Source organism: Pelmatolapia mariae, linkage group LG3_W, assembly GCF_036321145.2.
Source record: "Pelmatolapia mariae isolate MD_Pm_ZW linkage group LG3_W, Pm_UMD_F_2, whole genome shotgun sequence".
Lineage (NCBI taxonomy): Eukaryota > Metazoa > Chordata > Actinopteri > Cichliformes > Cichlidae > Pelmatolapia > Pelmatolapia mariae.
In genome coordinates, this window is record NC_086229.1 from 52,351,559 (window position 1) to 52,368,494 (window position 16,936).

The 16,936-nt window shown below is 39.4% G+C and overlaps 1 long non-coding RNA gene and 1 other non-coding gene across 2 annotated transcripts; both read right to left on the reverse strand.

The window, feature by feature from the left end:
• Nucleotides 1–9,833: 9,833 nt before the first annotated feature.
• On the reverse strand, nucleotides 9,834–11,700 carry LOC134616867 (uncharacterized). Its single transcript, XR_010091483.1, has 3 exons — nucleotides 11,456–11,700; nucleotides 10,466–10,638; nucleotides 9,834–10,140 (listed from the first exon to the last, which is right to left on the reverse strand). It is a non-coding gene; the product is annotated as an uncharacterized LOC134616867 (long non-coding RNA).
• Nucleotides 11,701–15,245: 3,545 nt separating this feature from the next.
• Nucleotides 15,246–15,327, reverse strand: trnas-gcu (transfer RNA serine (anticodon GCU)). Its single transcript has one exon. It is a non-coding gene; the product is annotated as a tRNA-Ser (tRNA).
• Nucleotides 15,328–16,936: the final 1,609 nt, after the last annotated feature.

The following is a 16,936-nucleotide window of genomic DNA, read 5'->3' on the forward strand; positions in this document are numbered from 1 at the left end:
GAAACGGCTCTTAGAGCCGGGTCTTTGACGTGAACGACGCGAGCCGGCTCCTTATCGCGAGCCGTGGTTTTTTTTTTTCTTTCTCTCACCCTCTCTCTCGCACTTTTTTCCGCTTCACTCCGCACGCGAGCCTTGTGCTTTGCGCTGGGCAGAGGGGGGAGGGGCAGTAGTTACACTCAGTAGCACACGAACAGCCAGGGACAACAACGTCACATTAGAAAGGTATAGTAATCATCCACAACTATTTTCAGTTGCAGATGATAAAGGATTCAGAAAGTTTATTCATGCAGGCCCATATGACAGAGAATGTGCATCTTCTTTTTGTTTTCATATTTTAATTTATATTTAATTGTGTTGTGGTTTGCAGTGTTTTGTGTTGTTTCACTTTAAATTTGTAAAAGAAAAAAGCTGAAAATTTAAATAGTTAAAAGTTGAAATGTGAATAGTTGGTTTTTGTATTATATGATTTATTTATTACATTTTATGTGGAGAGAATAAATAAAAGTATATTTACGGTGGCCCCTACAGACAAAGCATGTACAAACTCCAAAACACGTGCAAACTTCAAAACACGTACAAACTTTGAAGCACGTACAAACCTTGAAGCACGTACAAACTCCAAAACACGTAAAAACTCCAAAACACGTAAAAACTCCGAAGCACGTACAAACTCCAAAACACGTAAAAACTCCAAAACACGTAAAAACTCCGAAGCACGTACAAACTCCAAAACACGTAAAAACTCCAAAACACGTAAAAACTCCAAAGCGCATACAAACTCCAAAACACGTAAAAACTCCAAAACACGTAAAATCTCCGAAGCACGTGAAAACTCCAAAACACGTACAAAACACAACAGAAGTGCTCCAGGATGCTAGGCGCAGTGTTGAGCTTTTGTTACCAGGAATAAATCCTGTTTGGTTGGGGTGTATAATTGTTGAAATGTGTTGTTTAGTCTTGTAGCTAAAACTTTGGTTATGATTTTATGATCACAATTTAAAAGAGCAATGGGTCTGTAATTTGCTGGGTCACCTTCCTCCTTTCCAGTTTTGTGAAGCAAGCAGATATTTGCATCATAAACTGAAGTCGGTAACCTTTTATTTTTAACGAAGTCATTTACCATCCTAAGCATGAGAGGAATAATTTTGTTTTGAAAGGATTTATAGAATTCATTACCAGGTCTCTCTGGGCCAGCTTTCTTTCCAAGTGGTAAGGCCTGAATTACTCTTAAAATGGTTTTTGGAAATAGGGGAATCAATTTCGTCTGTCAAGGCTACATCTAGTTGGGGAATAGATAATTGGTCGAAGAAATTGCAGAAGTCGATTTCAGGAGATTTAATTTTACTAGAATACAAATTTTGTAGAATTTAGTGACTTCCATTCTTATGCTCTGCTTTGTGTAAGTTATGCACCAGGACCCTAATAAACTAAAAGACACCAGCCCAACATAACCAATGTCATAAAATGCAAAGAGAAAGAGAGACATTTGGAATTTAAGGTAAGTCCCGGGTGTACCCAGTAGTGATGTGTCGTTCGCGAACGAAACGGCTCTTAGAGCCGGGTCTTTGACGTGAACGACGCGAGCCGGCTCCTTATCGCGAGCCGTGGTTTTTTTTTTCTTTCTCTCACCCTCTCTCTCGCACTTTTTTCCGCTTCACTCCGCACGCGAGCCTTGTGCTTTGCGCTGGGCAGAGGGGGGAGGGGCAGTAGTTACACTCAGTAGCACACGAACAGCCAGGGACAACAACGTCACATTAGAAAGGTATAGTAATCATCCACAACTATTTTCAGTTGCAGATGATAAAGGATTCAGAAAGTTTATTCATGCAGGCCCATATGACAGAGAATGTGCATCTTCTTTTTGTTTTCATATTTTAATTTATATTTAATTGTGTTGTGGTTTGCAGTGTTTTGTGTTGTTTCACTTTAAATTTGTAAAAGAAAAAAGCTGAAAATTTAAATAGTTAAAAGTTGAAATGTGAATAGTTGGTTTTTGTATTATATGATTTATTTATTACATTTTATGTGGAGAGAATAAATAAAAGTATATTTACGGTGGCCCCTACAGACAAAGCATGTACAAACTCCAAAACACGTGCAAACTTCAAAACACGTACAAACTTTGAAGCACGTACAAACCTTGAAGCACGTACAAACTCCAAAACACGTAAAAACTCCAAAACACGTAAAAACTCCGAAGCACGTACAAACTCCAAAACACGTAAAAACTCCAAAACACGTAAAAACTCCAAAGCGCATACAAACTCCAAAACACGTAAAAACTCCAAAACACGTAAAATCTCCGAAGCACGTGAAAACTCCAAAACACGTACAAAACACAACAGAAGTGCTCCAGGATGCTAGGCGCAGTGTTGAGCTTTTGTTACCAGGAATAAATCCTGTTTGGTTGGGGTGTATAATTGTTGAAATGTGTTGTTTAGTCTTGTAGCTAAAACTTTGGTTATGATTTTATGATCACAATTTAAAAGAGCAATGGGTCTGTAATTTGCTGGGTCACCTTCCTCCTTTCCAGTTTTGTGAAGCAAGCAGATATTTGCATCATAAACTGAAGTCGGTAACCTTTTATTTTTAACGAAGTCATTTACCATCCTAAGCATGAGAGGAATAATTTTGTTTTGAAAGGATTTATAGAATTCATTACCAGGTCTCTCTGGGCCAGCTTTCTTTCCAAGTGGTAAGGCCTGAATTACTCTTAAAATGGTTTTTGGAAATAGGGGAATCAATTTCGTCTGTCAAGGCTACATCTAGTTGGGGAATAGATAATTGGTCGAAGAAATTGCAGAAGTCGATTTCAGGAGATTTAATTTTACTAGAATACAAATTTTGTAGAATTTAGTGACTTCCATTCTTATGCTCTGCTTTGTGTAAGTTATGCACCAGGACCCTAATAAACTAAAAGACACCAGCCCAACATAACCAATGTCATAAAATGCAAAGAGAAAGAGAGACATTTGGAATTTAAGGTAAGTCCCGGGTGTACCCAGTAGTGATGTGTCGTTCGCGAACGAAACGGCTCTTAGAGCCGGGTCTTTGACGTGAACGACGCGAGCCGGCTCCTTATCGCGAGCCGTGGTTTTTTTTTTTCTTTCTCTCACCCTCTCTCTCGCACTTTTTTCCGCTTCACTCCGCACGCGAGCCTTGTGCTTTGCGCTGGGCAGAGGGGGGAGGGGCAGTAGTTACACTCAGTAGCACACGAACAGCCAGGGACAACAACGTCACATTAGAAAGGTATAGTAATCATCCACAACTATTTTCAGTTGCAGATGATAAAGGATTCAGAAAGTTTATTCATGCAGGCCCATATGACAGAGAATGTGCATCTTCTTTTTGTTTTCATATTTTAATTTATATTTAATTGTGTTGTGGTTTGCAGTGTTTTGTGTTGTTTCACTTTAAATTTGTAAAAGAAAAAAGCTGAAAATTTAAATAGTTAAAAGTTGAAATGTGAATAGTTGGTTTTTGTATTATATGATTTATTTATTACATTTTATGTGGAGAGAATAAATAAAAGTATATTTACGGTGGCCCCTACAGACAAAGCATGTACAAACTCCAAAACACGTGCAAACTTCAAAACACGTACAAACTTTGAAGCACGTACAAACCTTGAAGCACGTACAAACTCCAAAACACGTAAAAACTCCGAAGCACGTACAAACTCCAAAACACGTAAAAACTCCAAAACACGTAAAAACTCCGAAGCACGTACAAACTCCAAAACACGTAAAAACTATGGGCTCAAAATGTGGTCATAAATATTTTGTACTTGTAAATCAGGATTTGTATGTGTAAAAAGAATTTGTGTGTGCGTAAAAAAGATTTGTATGTGTAAAAAGAATTTGTGTGTGCGTAAAAAAGATTTGTATGTGTAAAAAAGATTTGTATGTGTAAAAAAGATTTGTATGTGTAAAAAGAATTTGTGTGTGCGTAAAAAAGATTTGTATGTGTAAAAAAGATTTGTGTGTGCGTAAAAAAGATTTGTGTGTGCGTAAAAAATATTTGTGTGTGGACTTAGCCAAAAAACCCCTGCAAGTTACAAGTACGCATTTTGACCCTATTTTTCTTCCTTTCATCTGATTGGTCAATGTCATGTCAATCACAAATGTAACAATCCAATCAGAGAACAGATGGGTTTGCCTGTCGGAGGGGCGCTTTTTTGAACTGCAGGTCCTTGAAGGGTAATACAGTTTGAAGCTGGAGGATCTCTATATAAATATCCGATAGCAGCTAGGTCCGCTAACTTTCAGCAGCTGTTGAAAGGATAAAGTTGTGGTATGTCAGTGGTTAGAAATACCATCATTACTTTAGGATTAGTTTAACACAAAGTCAGGGCTGACCCGGGACCATTGCTGTGAGTCACAGTGCGCAGCATAAAAGTCCTTTCACATCGGAAGCAGGATGTGCTACTAATGCTAACTAAAAGCAAAGGATCCAGAATTTGTTGCGCTGGCTGCTGAGCTCTGTGGGTTTTTGCAGCAGCTCTACCTGTACTAGATGCACCTGCTCCTTGTCATTTCTATCTCTGACTTTATGTCCTCTACAAGAGTTTAGTTTTTTTTGCTAGTTCTTCAAATGTTCAATAAAAACCTGTATGCTAATTCATAACGAAGAAAGCTTTGTAATGAAGACTGTCATTTCCAAAACACTGCCCACCCCGCGGTCCGCAGCGCTGTTGAAAAGGCTGTGGAAGTCCCTGTATTAAGCACGTAGACCTGTGACACAAAAATCACCAAACTCAGACGACCACAGACTGTTTTCCTTTGTGGTGATGAAGGGAAACGCTGGGTTGGCATGTAAAAGGGCATTTATTCCCTTCAAAGACCTGCAGTTCAAAAAAAGCGCCCCTCCGACAGCCAAACCCATCTGTTCTCTGATTGGATTGTTACATTTGTGATTGACATGACATTGACCAATCAGATGAAAGGAAGAAAAATAGGGTCAAAATGCGTACTTGTAACTTGCAGGGTTTTTTTTGGCTAAGTCCACACACAAATCTTTTTTACACATACAAATCTTTTTTACACACACACAAATTCTTTTTACACATACTAATCTTTTTTACGCACACACAAATTCTTTTTACACATACAAATCTTTTTTACACACACACAAATCTTTTTTACACATACAAATCTTTTTTACGCACACACAAATCTTTTTTACACATACAAATCTTTTTTACACACACACAAATTCTTTTTACACATACAAATCCTGATTTACAAGTACAAAATATTTATGACCACATTTTGAGCCCATAAAAAACTCCAAAACACGTAAAAACTCCAAAGCGCGTACAAACTCCAAAACACGTAAAAACTCCAAAACACGTAAAATCTCCGAAGCACGTGAAAACTCCAAAACACGTACAAAACACAACAGAAGTGCTCCAGGATGCTAGGCGCAGTGTTGAGCTTTTGTTACCTAGTGGCTGCACAAGCCAGGAAGTACCAGTGACCGGATTTGATGTGTGGTAGTAACAGGTAAATGAAATTTTTTTAAATTATTTGAATATATATGAGTGCTTGTGTATAAATACACAAACAATACACATATGCTTTCAATTGTGTAATTTAAGTGATCTAGGTAGCTCTGTTTTGGAAGTTAAGTTCATGGTAGAAATGTGCTTTGGAGTTTGTACGTGTTTTGTCTCTAGGGGCCACCGCATATATTTATATATACACATATATAAATAAAACCACTTTTTTACATTAGTAATTCCTTTTGTGCATAATTTTATATTATTGTTAATAATAAATTAATTAAAGCAACAAAAAAAACCTGAGGAGCCGGTTCGGAACCGAAAGAGCCGGCTCTTTTCAGTGAGCCGAACTGAAAGAGACGGTTCTCTAAAAAGAGCCGGAAATCCCATCACTAGTACCCCGAGCTATATCTAAACATTTGATAAGAGTTTTTTGTTGATAAGGTTGCTGGTGTCAGGTCTCAAATCACTCTCCCTGCTCTGTTGTTATTGACCACTTTAAGCCTGTTTGTCTGTTTACTTTGGTTGACGTAGCTGCTTATTGTTTGTTTTTAGGTCACTAAATGGATTAGCACCTCTCACCTTTCTGATCTTTTAAGTATGCACACTCCGATCATAACTTTGCTGTAGCTGTGGACCAATCTGACCCTTCAAATTAGAACCACACCAACAATCACCATCATTAAAACTCATTTGAAAACTAATTTTTACTCTTTGACATTTAAACCTGACTGACACTTTTTAAAAATAATTTGTTTTCTCTGTTATGTTGTTTTATTGCTTTATTCGTTTAGTTGTGCAGCACTTTGGTCAGTGATTGTGGTTTAGACTTCTTTATGCACCCATGGTTCCTGGTATTAGAAAAAACATCTGTCCGACACATGAAAGAACGGACATGTTCTCAAGTACAAACTTTACACTTACCATTTTGATTTCTCATCTTTAAAGTGGAGAGAATACATCTTGGATCGATCACTCTTAATGGAGACACAGCTGGGATGTGCAACACCTTTCTGTGAACTAAAGCCCCTTTTCCATTAGTACCTACTTAAAATATACAGAGATCGGCCAGGCAAACAAGTACAAACTTTACACTCACAATTTTGATTTCTGATGTCTAAAGATGGGCGGTTCCATTCTGGATCGATCACATTTCATGGAGTCAGAGCTGGGACCCATGGACTCTTCTATAAGCTAAGAGGAAAGGTTGAGTTATTTAACATGACCTTTAGAGAGAAGCTGCTTACAAACTTAATTTACACATTTAATACAAACGCTACAGGGGAAAAACAGAGAATCATTCACCTGTACAGCAAACATAAGCTGTGCCCCAGATTTCACACTTGAAATATGCTGTAAGCAAAACACACAGCGTACAAATCACACATACAATACTCATTATTTACTATACCCTAATAAGTAAAACTTTAGAACTGACAGATAAAACATGCAGAAGGTATCCTCCATTGAAAAAAAAGGTTCAAAACCAATGTCAAGAATATAAGCTGACGAAAGAGTCAAGTCCTGTCATGAGAGAGCTTCTAAGTGAGACACTGAACCGGAAACTGAAAGGAGAGATCATCTTACGCCCATATAACCTTTGCATCCACTCACTAGGACACTTAGGATAGTAGGATACTTTAAAAAAAAAACCTCTAGGTGATGTTTTTTATGGAGGACCACAAGAGCCACGCGCATCGAAATAAAAATTTCTGTGCTTTAATAATGAATTGTAGAATAAATTCTGCAATTGTAAATTCATTTTTGAATTCCAATTTAATAAACTGCATTTCAAAATCCTTTTTCCAATTGCAATTTAATAGACTGCAGTTAAAAATCCTTTTTCCATTTGCACTTTAATAAACTGCATTTCAAAATCCTTTTTCCACTTGCAATTTAATAAACTGCAGTTCAAAATCCTTTTTCCATTTGCACTTTAATAAACTGCAGTTCAAAATCCTTTTTCCACTTGCAATTTAATAAACTGCATTTCAAAATCCTTTTTCCACTTGCACTTTAATAAACTGCAGTTCAAAATCCTTTTTCCATTTGCACTTTAATAAACTGCAGTTCAAAATCCTTTTTCCACTTGCAATTTAATAAACTGCATTTCAAAATCCTTTTTCCACTTGCACTTTAATAAACTGCAGTTCAAAATCCTTTTTTCACTTGCAATTTAATAAACTGCATTTCAAAATCCTTTTTCCACTTGCACTTTAATAAACTGCAGTTCAAAATCCATTTCCCTTTCCTGTTCGCTCCGGGATTAGGGTGCTGGATTAGGGTGCTGGATTAGCTGCTGGATTAGCTCTTCGATTAACAACTTGCTGGAGGCTATTCAAATTAGCCACACCGTGGGATGTAAGGAGCTCTCTGATTGGTTGGTCAGACACAGGCTGTCTGCCAGCCTGGATTTTTCTAGCTCATAGCTTCGCCCTGCTAAGAAGCGTGTGTGCTTGTACAAAGGCCGTTCAGCCTCGGGATTTACTCTCGGCTACACGGATATGTGAAGAATGAAGGGACCCTGCAGCAAAACGGAGAGCGCAACCTCTGACTGAGTGCCTGTTTTCGCAGTCTGACCACCTGTTGAAGGTAACGTGCTAACATGGCTAATGCTAGCATCACCGCACGTAGCTCCGTTATTTTAAGGACATCTTAGTTTATGAAAGTTTTACGTCGCAGCTGTACGAGCTAGCTACGTGTTTTGTAAGCTGCTGTGCTCTTCACAAATAAAGCTGGAAGCAGCTCAGACTGTTAGAACCAGCACTGAGGCCTGTTACATTTATACAGTGTTAGAGCAATGGCTGCAACCTACAGCCTTTAAACTAGCGATTAAAATGCTGACAGTAAACTCGTCAGTCCAGATGTTACCACATTACTTTGTGATACTTAGAGTTAAAACAACTGAGACAGGCTGATTAAAATAACAGCTGTCAGTTCTCTCATTCCTTATATCAAGACTGGAGATCACACTACTGATTTCAGTTCATTTAATATGTGAGTGCACAGATTCATTCTCAACTGGACATAAATGATGATCAAAGGTTGTATATATGATGAATTCATCAAATCCCAGCCTCTAACAAAGTGCGCTGAATCTTAGCTTTGAATGTCCAGTATATTCTAATCAGTGCAATGTAAGCATTCACTGAACCTACAGTATCCACACCTGTGTGGCAAATGTGTGGTAAAGACACAGATAATGAAATTTAATTATTAATACAATATACATCATGAAAAATGAAAGCTGAAATTGATTTAAATTGAGTTTAGTACTTTTCTCTGTATGCTCTGTGATTATAAAGGCCTTAAATTCTGTGATATATACTGTAAATGATTTTCACAGAGGTCTTAAAGTAGTTAAATCACTGCTGATAGTCTGGTTGTTTATATTTTCACGTTTTTGTGTCTATAGGGCTATTTAATGACGATATGAACTCCTCTGGGAGACGAGGACAAACCCACATCTGTTCCATACTGCAGCCATTGATGGTGTTACAGCTCTGAGTCAGCTTTGGGCCATCAGACGCGCACACTGGAAAACCAGCACCTGGACTTCATGCAGGAGAGACGGCCTCAGTGATGATGGACTCTGGATCCTCTACTTTACCTCTAATCTCTTTCTTCTTTAACACACCATTAAAATCACTCCAAAAGAGTGTAAACTTACTGAGGAAGTCTCTAACTTGTACACATTTGTACTTTTACTTGTTTTATGAGTTATTTTTAAGAAGAGTAAAGTTATTCACATAAAGTTGTTATTCTTCTGTATTTATTCTTTTGTATCATGTACCACAGTCATACTGAACTTTACAGACCTGGTGAATTGGAGAAAACAAAGATCTCTCTCTCTCTCTCTCACTCACACACACACACATATATATATATATCATTCAGCTTCAGCAGTATTTCTATTCATCTTATGAATTCCAGTCTAATGTCATTTCACTGAGTTCAGTTTTGGTCTTAAACCCCAGAGAATACCACCTGGTTCAACAATCTTTTTATCTGATTATTGGCAAAATGTTTTCTTCTGAGAGATGCTCCTAGAGCTGAAATTGAGCCCAGAGAAACAACAAAGTTTAGTTCCTCTGGATTTTCCATGGGAAATTGTTTTATCACTCATCCAGGTGACTTCTCCAGCGTCACGGATGAGTGATGAATGTATCTCCCACTGGAAACCATTGTGTCCAGTTAAAGTCATTCAGTTTTTTTAAGTAGAGTTGTTAGATGCTGTGCTCGTGAGGACAATAGGTTTTAACTTCCAGTATAGCAGCTTTGTATTGTGCTGCTATACTGGATCAACGATCAAAACACTTAATTGAGCAGAATTAAGTCAAAATGTAATATCCTCATATGATGACACATCACACATGACCCAGCATTGTTCTAAGAATGCAAACTTTCTTATTTGAAGTTTTTTTACAGCTGCCAGAAAGGGACAGATTTCTGGCTGGTCTTAATGAGTGGTCGTTACTCTCTCGTTTTCTCTGGAATCGCGGCACAGAGGATGTAACACCCATGATAAGCGCTGAGGTGTGTGTCCCTGTCAGAAATCAGCCATCCTCAGCTTCCAGGTTAGGAAAAGTGGAACCAGAAGATATTCAAATGCATCTCTCCACAGCTGCTGATTAATTCTACAAAAAACAAAGTTTGTTAAAAACATTTGCAGGTGAATCACCACTGATTTATCAGTGACATCCATTTACTCAAAAATTACTGACAAGTGGACAACTAGAATATATAGTTTATAATTTCAAAAATGTCCTGTACAAAATGAACTATATATGACAAATGTGGTGTGGTGCTTGTGGAATTTTTAACAATGGCCCTACAAAACTTTACTCATGCTGCCAAACTTCTGACAGCTAGGTGTGCAGTTCCTGCTTTAAATGCATTCACTTTTGAGATTAAAAAACCTAAGTGATAAGAGGCCAGAAATGTTTGAACTTGCTTATGAACCTAAATCACTGAGGCCGTCTCTCCTGCATGAAGTCCAGGTGCTGGTTTTCCAGTGTGTGCGTCTGATGGCCCAAAGCTGCCTCAGAGCTGTAACACCATCAATGGCTGCAGTATGGAACAGATGTGGGTGTGTCCTCATCTCCCAGAGGAGTCCAAATCGTCATCAAACAGCCCTACAGACACAAAAACGTGAAAATATAAACAACCAGACTATCAGCAGTGATTTAACTACTTTAAGACCTCTGTGAAAATCATTTACAGTATATATCACAGAATTTAAGGCCTTTATAATCACAGAGCATACAGAGAAAAGTACTAAACTGAATCAATTTCAGCTTTCATTTTTCATGATGTATATTGTATTAATAATTAAATTTCATTATCTGTGTCTTTACCATACATTTGCCACACAGGTGTAGATACTATAGGTTCAGTGAATGCTTACATTGCACTGATTAGAATATACTGGACATTCAAAGCTAAGATTCAGCGCACTGTGTTAGAGGCTGGGATTTGATGAATTCATCATATATACAACCTTTGATCATCATTTATGTCCAGCTGAGAATGAATCTGTGCACTCACATATTAAATGAACTGAAATCAGTAGTGTGATCTCCAGTCTTGATATAAGGAATGAGAGAACTGACAGCTGTTATTTTAATCAGCCTGTCTCAGTTGTTTTAACTCCAAGTATTACAAAGTAATGTGGTAACATCTGGACTGACGAGTTTACTGTCAGCATTGTAATCGCTAGTTTAAAGGCTGTAGGTTGCAGCCATTGCTCTAACACTGTATAAATGTAACAGGCCTCAGTGCTGGTTCTAACAGTCTGAGCTGCTTCCAGCTTTATTTGTGAAGAGCACAGCAGCTTACAAAACACGTAGCTAGCTCGTACAGCTGCGACGTAAAACTTTCATAAACTAAGATGTCCTTAAAATAACGGAGCTACGTGTGGTGATGCTAGCGTTAGCCACGTTAGCACATTACCTTCAACAGGTGGTCAGACTGCGTAAACAAGTACTCAGTCAGAGGTTGGCTCTCCGTTTCGCTGCAGGGTCCCTTCATTCTTCACATATCCGTGTCGAGCCGAGTGTAAATCCCGAGGCTGAACGGCCTTTGTACAAGCACACACGCTTCTTAGCAGGGAGAAGCTATGAGCTAGAAAAATCCAGGCTGGCAGACAGCCTGTGTCTGACCAACCAATCAGAGAGCTCCTTACATCCCACGGTGTGGCTAATTTGAATAGCCTCCAGCAAGTTGTTAATCAAAGAGCTAATCCAGCACCTAATCCCGGAGCGAACAGGAAAGGGAAATGGATTTTGAACTGCAGTTTATTAAATTGCAGGTGGAAAAAGGATTTTGAACTGCAGTTTATTAAATTGCAGGTGGAAAAAGGATTTTGAACTGCAGTTTATTAAATTGCAAGTGGAAAAAGGATTTTGAACTGCAGTTTATTAAAGTGCAACTGAAAAAAGGATTTTAAAATGGAGTTTATTAAAGTGCAAATGGAAAAAGGATTTTGAAATGCAGTTTATTAAATTGGAATTCAAAAATGAATTTACAATTGCAGAATTTATTCTACAATTCATTATTAAAGCACAGAAATTTTTATTTCGATGCGCGTGGCTCTTGTGGTCCTCCATAGTTTTTAGGGTTCAGAAGTGCATGTTAACACACCCACTTTCATATTAGGTTCTTTTTTGCTCGTACTTAACCATTTTTATCCCTTAACTAAACATGAACATCACCTTTCTGTCTCCACGGAGTTGACTCAACTGTCCACAGACAAATCGCTCCTCATGGAGACAATACTGGCAGCGCTGCACTCAGCTCTGCCGAATAAAGAGATCTTTTTACTCATGTACAACACTGACAACTAGTCAGCTAATCATTCACAATCAAACAAATCTGATTGGTTTCCAAGCTGAGTAAAAGAAGATGACCTTTCCATCACTCCATCTCACCTGACCACCTGGCTCTTTTTCTGCAATAGTTTTAGCATATTTAATTAACTTGTGGTAAAATAATCTGTTTTACTGTGTAGACTTGCTGGCCTTCAGGTAGGACTCAGTTGAAATTTGGTGTTTTTTTTAAGTTAACAGCATTTTTGAGCCCTCTGAACTTCACAATTACAGAAACATGACATTTTTTAAAGGGCACAAAACTAGGGCATGGAATTTAATGTGTTAATTGTGATTACTTAATTTGAAAAAACTAATGCGTTAAATTTTTTACGCATTTAATCACACTTTGCATTCCAAGCAGGGGGAAACTTCTGTCAATGCATGATTTCCTGGTATACCAATTACACTGATGCACACAGCTACAAAAATGGAAGAATCAGAAGAAAGTGCATTGCTAGGACTGATCAGAGCGAAATTTCATTTCAAAAGACTGCCTGACGGATGCCTTGATAAAAGCGTGTTTTTTGCACAGTGTGCAAAAAGGAGTTTGTATACCAACAAAGCACTTCAAACTCACGGTACCGTCTAAATGCAAACCATATTGCAGCCAGCACAGAAACTGTAGGAGCTGTTAGCACTAGCAGTTCGAGTACCAACAAAAGGTTTAGGCAGGCCAAACTTAATGAAATGACTGGTTACTGGACCAAAATTAGTAAGTCATTGGAATACCTTACAAATTCACCCGCAAAATGGATTGCTCTGGACTGTGAACCAATATGAGTGAAAGAAGATAGGGGGTTAGAAAATGTGCAACAGTTAGTGTGAGATGATCAAGCTTTCCAATTGCCATACCAAAAAACTATTTCAAGTAAAATTCAACAGCATTATGACACTGAAAGACAAGCAATGTAATGCAAATAACAAGCATCAGATGCATTACAGAGAGTGGACTTTGTGGCACTTACTGGGGATCACTGGACTTTGGTTAGAAATTCTAATTACATGGGAGTCACTGCACATAATGTTGATGTCAAAGACGAGACAGGGAATCTACAGTCCTGTCCTCCAGTCATTTGTCCTGACTGTGGAGAAGTCAGAAGCCGGAAGGTGCGTGAGTGGTTTCTCTCTGTGGAAGGGAAATGGGGAATTCTACAAGGGCCACGAATATTGCAACAAACAGTGCACAAACAATCGGGGCTGCAGAAAGACACCTCCCAATCCAACACATTGATGAGGTTTAAAGCCAGCATTAACCTGTTGCTCACATCTTTAAAAGAACAACCTTGCTGACGTGCAAATAAATGTTTGCCAAAGGAAGCAACATGCATTCGTTTTGAGCACTGACGATTCTGGAAACAGAGTATCTTTCTGCTATTGTATTAGCAGACCAATCTCTTTAACATAACCTGAGCAACAAGACCACATGGTAAACTATAGGGAGTACTGAGGAAAATAAGAGCAGTTTCTCACAAGATGCCGAAGATTTTCTTGTATAACAAAGGGGGGCCTACCAAAAAAAAGTTTGGGAACAACTGCTAAAGGGATTTCCCTTTGCCATTGGTCTAGCAGCACGATCTGATATCATCGTGTTGGTGTTGTTCGCAGATCATCGTACTAAATGTTGTTCCAGGATCAACATTGCAAGTGGCCAATCAGGATGTTATGACATCATACTTTTGCGACTTTGGGAAAAACCGCCGTAAAACAAAAAACTGTACTTAAGCTGCGAGAAACCGCCTCTGTCCGCCGATCAACAGACCCTGAACCTAACCCTAACTCTTTAACAAACGGTAAGCAGAATTGATATTGTCCTTGCAACACTGGAATTTCATAAATGCACGAATGGCTTGGCGCGCAAAAGAATAACGTCACGACAATGTGATTGGTCACGTGCAATGTTGAACCTGGAAAAACATTTTCATGATGATCTGGGAACAACACCAACACGACGATATCAGATCATCCGGGCTAGCACCCCTAGCATTCTTATTTACACGACAACACTACTTTTTCTTTTCTTGCCATTTCCTTTGAATGCTTCCCTGGAGTGATGACACAAAGCCTTGAAAAGTGAGTATAATGAGTAAAGTCATAGACATAATGGGACAAAAACAATGGATTGGCTACAGAGTATACTGGAGGGCTGCTCGTCGATGTGCAAAGGGTCCCTGGAGAATGCGGGCATCGATCCAGCTACCTCTCGCATGCGAAGCGAGCGCTCTCCCATTTGAGCTAATTCCCCTTTGTCGGTTGGGGATTGTAGCTTCATCGTGACATATGGACCTTTAACTCTGGAGGCTCTAAAAAGGACACCTCGCCTTCATGGTTTTCTGGGCATGCCAACTACAACAAGACCCTGTGGTAGAATCACTGTGCATACGAGACATTAATGACCAACTCTAGTCTGGGCCCTACACATTATGCTGGGAGCGTGTCACTGTTTGTGGAAGCACCTTTCAGCTGCTTCTGGAGAAAAAAGATGTCAGACTGGACTGGGGGCATTGCTGCGTGACTCTTTGCTGCCATTGGCCAGTATTGTGAAGGTAAGAGGGGAGACAATCACCTCAGATGGACAAACACTGATGAGGTTTAAAGCCAGCGTTAACCTGACAGTACCTGAAAGGTACTCAGAGGAGACGTGCAAATAAACATTTGCCAAAGGAAGCCACATGCGTTCATTTGGAGCACTGACTATTCTGGAAACAAAGTATCTTTTGGCCATTGTATTAGCAGACCATTCTCTTTAACGTGACCTGTGTAACAAGACCACATGGTGTACTATAGGAAGTACTGAGCCAAAGAAGAGCTGAGGCATTGCATCATGCCTACTTTGGCAGCCAATCTCACAACATGCATTAAGTAGAAAGAGGGCTCGACGAGGATGGGATTCGAACCCACGCGTGCAGAGCACAATGGATTAGCAGTCCATCGCCTTAACCTCTCGGCCACCTCATCTCCCTGACGCTGTGTTTTGCCAGCAGAATTGGGAATTTATTCTGTGAACACGTAGTCTAGATGGACAAAATGCGAGCTGAGCGCTAGTGTATCGACGCAGGGAAATCTACTCCAGATCCCCGACGAGGGGCTGCGTAACACTTTGGTAGAAGCCTGGAGTGATGCTGGCTTCTTCTTTGAGCCTGTTCTTCTTGGGGGTTGCCAGAGTGGATCATCTGCCTCCATCTCACCCTGCCCCTAGCATTCTCCTCTGTCACAGCAACCCTCTTCATGTCCTCCTCCACTAGATCCATGAACTTTCTTATCCATAGTTTTCTTTTCCTCCTGCCTAGCAGCTCCATATCCTTCGCTTGACCCCAGTTGCTCTCATCCGCTCCCCCGTAACACTGCTCTTTTATTGTGGTTCCAAGAATATGCATAGGCTCATTAACATATGACATCTTACATAGGTATGCATGTGAACAAAGAATACCGTGTGTGTGTGTGTGTGTGTGTGTGTGTGTGTGTGTGTGTGTGTGTGAAATGTGACTCCCCAAAGATGGTGCCAGGAGTCTAGTGGTCCATCTAAACAAAAGGTACTTAGCCTAAAACAGACATAGATAAGTTTATCCTACCATAAAACAATAAGACAAGGTACGACCTCTCCCATGCTCCCAAAATGTGGGGGTGAATGCCAGAGTGCTCTGAAATGCACACAAAGCCTTTTACAGCCTACTGAAGATCACACATCCTATCACTACCCAATCGATTATACACCTCTAAGCATATATGGTTAAATATTTCTAAGCATAAATGACAATCAACAATACAAAAACCTAACATTTCCCCCCTTTTGACAATTATGCTAGGAAATTACCCAGTTATGAATACCTCATGTCTGACAGTGTCAATGCAACCATTTTTACACTTAGCATATGTCAATCACTCTAAATTACTGTAAACATACACAGTTTGACAAATGTATTAGCAGTTATCCAATTTCTCATTGAGCTCATTCAGTGGTAAACTGCATCCTACAAGGAAACAAATGAATTTTTAATGGTTAAAATGAAAAATTAACATTTTCAAAAAACACTCCAGCTTGGTGGTGCTCCTCTGCAAGACATGTAAATCACACGTCTCTCTGCAGAGTGGTTTAAGTTCTGCAGGGCGTCATAAATGTCTCTTCCAGTTGTTTCCATCACTGTCCATAGGACCAGAGTCCAAATGTATGTAGAATAGACATTCAAACATACCAGTTGGTTTTGTCGTTTGTCAACATGGGTCTCAGCTATCTTGAAAGCTGCAGACCTCGTCAGCACTCGAGTTTTATGGCCTCTGCCAACCCCCATCACCTCACTTCAGGCCTCTGTCCTGTGGAGAATATTTATGACTCCTCCATTGTCCATTCTCTGCAGGAAAACCCTCTGTGGAAAGGATGCTGGATCCAGTTATCTTACTGCTGTTATGATCCCAGCAGTCTTCAGTGTGCCATCGTATGCACAGTATAGTGACACAACATTAGGTGATGTTCATAGGAAACTGCTGTCATCACCACCATAGCTTCTGGTTCCTGTGCTTTTCACAGAATCATGATGCCATCCTTGGACTCCGCCTGCGTTGTCACGTT